The following is a 5,000-nucleotide window of genomic DNA, read 5'->3' as shown; positions in this document are numbered from 1 at the left end:
CGAGCCAGTATTGCGTGTGTGTGTTCCAGTCCTCGCCAGGGTGGGTGGGTGGCTTTCCGTGCTTAATGCTGCAGAATGGCTGTTTGGCTGACTGGCTGGCTGGTTGACTGGCTATATGGCTGTTGGACTGTTAGATTAGATGGTTGCTGCTGCTGGTTGACTGGTGTTTGAGGCTATGGGACTGTTTGTTAGATGATTAGATGGTTGCTTGGCTGGCTGGCTGGTTGGTTGGCTAAATGGCTGTTGGACTGTTAGATTAGATGGTTGCTTGGCTGGCTGGCTGGGTGGTTGGCTAAATGGCTGTTGGGCTAGTGGATTGGTAGACTACGTCGATGGTTGTTTAGCTGTCTGACTGGTTGGGTAAATGACTGTTTGACTGGTGAACTACGTAGATGGCTGCGTGATTGGTTGCCTGACTGGCTGGCTGGTTGGCACAAACTTTAAAGGCTGTTTGACTGGTTGACTTGATAGGCTTAATGGCTGGATGATTGAATGGTTCCTCTCTAATTGGTTGATTAGTTAAAGTGGTTGTTTGACTGATTGAATAGATGGTTAGGCACTTGTCTGGGTTGTTGGCTAACTATTGGGCTGACTGGCTAGGTGGTTGTCTGACTACCTGGATAGTTTGGCGACTTAGTAATTTGACTTTTTATCTGTATGTCTAAATGTATGACTGGGTGATTAGCGGTCTGTCTGTCTAGGTGGATGTCTGGTTAGCTGATTGCCTATAACTCACACCATTCACAAAACACCCCTTACTCCCTCCCCCCAACACCTCCCTCTCCCAATACCCCTTCCCCCCTACAACCACAGACACTCAGTGAGGATGCTGTTCTCACCCCTCAGTCAGTCAGTGGCCCCGTCGGGAGTGAAACCAAGTAGGATATATTTCTTTTGTTTTTATATTCTCGGACTGGGATTTATTCTTCCTTCCTGGGGGTGAGTCGAGGGCGCTGCACAAGGGGGTCCTCTGTTACCCTTTCCCCTTCCTTCCTCACATCCTCCCCCCCATTACCTCCCCCTCCTTACCTCACCATCGCAGCTGTGTGTGTGTGTGTGTGTGTGTGTGTGTGTGTGTGGACCGGAGCGTGAGGTATGGGTGTAATTATTACTGCTCTACTGTTACTTCTCCCACAGTTCCTGCTTTTACTCCTGCTCTTGCTGCTGCTCCGCCTGCTTGTGTTGCCGGTGTTGGTGTGGTGTTGCAAGTGCTTTTGTTGTTTTGTTGTTGGTATTGCTGGTTCCTGTTATTGTTTTTTTTTCATGGTGGTGGTGGTGCTACTACTGCTACTACTACTACTACTACTACTACTACTACTACTACTACAGCTTCTACTCTCTATTGACTAGAAAAAAATGCCACCGCCACCACCATCACCAGGCCTTTGATCTTCGTAGGTATCTCTGAATTTTATATTATGAAGCTTCCCTGTCCAAGTCTGCTCTCTCTCTCTCTCTCTCTCTCTCTCTCTCTCTCTCTCTCTCTCTCTCTCTCTCTCTCTCTCTCTCTCTCTCTCTCTCTCTCTCTCTCTCTCTCTCTCTCTCTCTCTCTCTCTCTCTCTCTCTCTCTCTCTCTCTCTCTCTCTCTCTCTCTCTCTCTCTCTCTCTCTCTCTCTCTTCCCTTCCTCGTCCTCTCTTCCTTCTTCCTCTCACTTTTCATTCCTGGTAATCTCTCTCTCTCTCTCTCTCTCTATCTCTCTCTCTCTCTCTCTCTCTCTCTCTCTCTCTCTCTCTCTCTCTCTCTCTCTCTCTCTCTCTCTCTCTCTCTCTCTCTCTCTCTCTCTCTCTCTCTCTCTCTCTCTCTCTCTCTCTCTCTCTCTCGTTGTTATTTCCATCACTTCCTCTTTTCTTTAATTCTTGAAAAATGTCGAGTTTCATCCACCTTGATTTAGACTGCACGGCTTCTCCTCCTCCTCCTCCTCCTCCTCTTTCTTCTTCTTCTTTCTCTTCCTCCTCCAAGATTCTGTCGTTGACCAGCTGTTGGTGCGTTAGGGCGTGGCTTTCCCTTCTCCTCCTCCCTCCTTCTTCCTCTCTCTCTCTCCTCTGTCCAGCTTCCCTTCTCCCGACTTTCTTCCCTTCTTATCTTTTTCTTCTTTCCCTTTCGATCTTTTTTCCTCTTTACTTTCCTCTTACTTCCTCTCTATGCACTGTCCCTCCATTCCCCTTTCTCCCGACTTCTTCCCTTCTTCTTATCTTTTTCTTCTTTATTCCCTCTCGATCTTTTTCCCTTTACTTTCCATTTACTTCCCCTCTATGGTCTGTCCCTCCATTCCCCTTTCTCCAGACATCCTTCCCTTCTCCTTCTTATACTTTCTTTCCTCTTTCCCTTCGCATCCTTCTCTTCTCTTTCCCTCTTCCGCTTATTCCTTCTCATTAGTCTCCCTCTCCACCTCTCTTCTCTCGACTTCCTTCCCTCCTTTGCTATCTTATTTTTTTTCCCTCCTCCTCGCATCCTTTACTTTTCTCTTTACCTCCCGCTTACTCTCTACAGTGCCTCCGTTCTCTCCCTCCTCTCTCCACTTCCTTACCTTCTTTCTTCTCCTTTTTATATTTTCTTTCCTCTCTTCGCGTCCTTTCCTTTCCTCTTTATTTTCCTCTTACTTCCTCTCAGTAGTCTCTCCATTCTCTCCTCATTCTCTCGATTTCCCTCCTTTCTTCCCCAATTATCTTTTCTTCTCTTTCCCTTCATCTTTTCCTTTTCCTCTTTATTTTCCACTTTCTTCTCCAATTATATTTTCCTCTTTTTCCCTTCCCATCTTCTCCTTTTCTCCTTATTTTCCACTTTCTTCCTCTCTTTAGTCCCTTCATTCTCTCCCTTCCTCCCGCCTTCTCTCCCTCCAATATATCCCTTCCCTGCCTTCATCGCCTTTCCTTCTTCTTTCCTTCCAGCATCTTCTTTCCTTTTCTCTCCATCCTATCTTTTCCTCCTCCTGTACTTTCGCATCATTTTTTTTCATCTTAATTTTCCAGTTCCTTCCTCTCTACAGTCTCTCCATTCTCTCCCTTCCTCCCGCCTTCCCTCCCTCCAATATATATCTTTTGTCTCCATCTCCCTTCCCTCTTTATCTTCTTTCCCTCCAGCTCCTCCCTTTCCTTCTCCCTGCCCTCCATCCCTCCTCCTTCCCCAGCATTTCTCTCCTCTTAACTCCATTTCCCTTCCCTCTTCTCTCCCTTCAGCTTCTTCCTTTCCTTCTCCTTCCAACCTTTCCTCTCCCTTCTCCCTCTTCTCTTCCTTCTAACTCTCCTCTTCCTTCTTCCTCCAGCCTCTCTCTTTCCTTCTCCTTCCAGCTTCTCTTTCCTTCTCCCTCCAACCTCTCCTCTCCCTTCTCCCTTCACCCTCTCCTCTCCCTTCTCCCTCTTCCTTCTCCTCTTCTTTCTTCCTCTATCCTCTCTCTTTCCTTCTCCCTCTATTATTTCCTCCTCATTCTCCCTTCAGTATCTCCTCTTCCTTCTCCCTCCCTCCTCTGCCTTCCCTTCTCTCCTCAGTATCTCCTCTTCCTTCTCCCTTCCTCCTCTTCCTTCCCTTCTCTCCTCAGTATCTCCTCTTCCTTCTCCCTCCCTCCGCTTCCTCTCCTTCTCTCCTCAGTATCTCCTCTTCCTTCTCCCTCCCTCCTCTGCCTTCCCTTCTCTCCTCAGTATCTCCTCTTACTTCTCCCTCCCTCCGCTTCCTCTCCTTCTCCCTTCAGTATCTTCTCTTCCTCTCCCCCCCCCTCCTCCCCCCCCCCAGTCCATCTGCGAGTGGTGGCCGCTGTTATTGGCCGTGTAGTCAAGTTTTAGACAAAGTTGCTCCTCCGTCTCTCGTATTTCGATCTCCCGTGGCTGTCTCTCTCTACCTGCCGAGATGTTTACCTGTATGCGTCTGTCTTTTTCCGTCTGTTGGTCTGTCTGTCTGTTTTTACCTGGCCTTTTGTTTACCCGTTCTTTTGTCTACTTGCGGTTTTGTTTGCTTTATGTAACTTAAGTGCGTGTTTTATTGATTGTTTGTGTGTTTGGATCTTCTTCTGTTTGCTTCGTCTGTCCGTTTATTTTGTGCGTTTTATCTGTTTGACCGCTCATTTAGGAACCTCTCTGATTAGTTATTTGCTTGCTTGTTTGTTTATTTGCTTGTGTGTGTGCGTGTGTGTGTGTGTGTGTGTGTGTCAGAGAGAGAGAGAGAGAGAGAGAGAGACCACTAACTCAGCCATTGCCCCGCTTCCTCCTCCACATTCTTCTTCCTGCTTTCCTTTCCTCCCGCCTATACTCCTTCACTTAGTCACCCAAGTTACTCCCGTCTTCCCTTCTCCTCTCCTTTCTCTCCTCTTCCCTTTCCTCCTATTTTCTCTTCCCTGCGCGTTCCCCCTCCTCAAATATATGGCGATGACTCCTTTCACCAGCATCTCTCCACCTCTCCCTCCCTCCCTCCCTCCCTCCTCTTTCCCTCTCCCCCTCTTTCTCTCCCCTCTCCCATTTACTCATCTTGTACAGGTTCCCTTCAGATCAAAGATATGGCGGAGTCCTATTCACCCTCCCATCCCATCCTACCTTTAATCTTACCTGTCTGTCTGTGTGTGTGTGTGTGTGTGTGTGTGTGTGTGTGTGTGTGTGTCATATGCCGTCCCATCCTTCCTTTTTTTCTTCCTTTTTTTTCTTCTTCCCTCCTTGTCTATAATTATCTGCTCTTCTCTCTAGTGTCTTTGTTTTCTTTTATTTCTCTTTTATTCCCTTTCTCCCTCTATCCTTCTTTTTCCCTCTTTCCTCCTTTTTCCCTTCATCGTTCATTCTCTTTCCCTCACCTTCCTATCTTCTTTACCTTGCTTCGTTTTAGTCTCTCTCTCTCTCTCTCTCTCTCTCTCTCTCTCTCTCTCTCTCTCTCTCTCTCTCTCTCTCTCTCTCTCTCTCTCTCTCTCTCTCTCTCTCTCTCTCTCTCTCTCTCTCTCTCTCTCTCTCTCTCTCTCTCTCTCTCTCTCTCTCTCTCTCTCACACACACACACACACACACACACACACACACACACACTACG

At 47.5% G+C, this 5,000-nt stretch overlaps 1 protein-coding gene across 2 annotated transcripts in view; it reads right to left on the bottom strand.

Moving 5' to 3' along the window:
- LOC126995621 (uncharacterized) overlaps window positions 1-5,000 on the bottom strand; it is a 77,622-nt gene that overhangs the window by 6,946 nt on the left and 65,676 nt on the right. The gene's annotated exons all lie outside the window — the stretch shown is intronic.

The sequence above is a fragment of the Eriocheir sinensis genome, chromosome 8 (genome assembly GCF_024679095.1).
Source record: "Eriocheir sinensis breed Jianghai 21 chromosome 8, ASM2467909v1, whole genome shotgun sequence".
Lineage (NCBI taxonomy): Eukaryota > Metazoa > Arthropoda > Malacostraca > Decapoda > Varunidae > Eriocheir > Eriocheir sinensis.
Note: the sequence above shows the minus strand (reverse complement) of the source record. Positions and strands in the feature narration are given on the sequence as shown.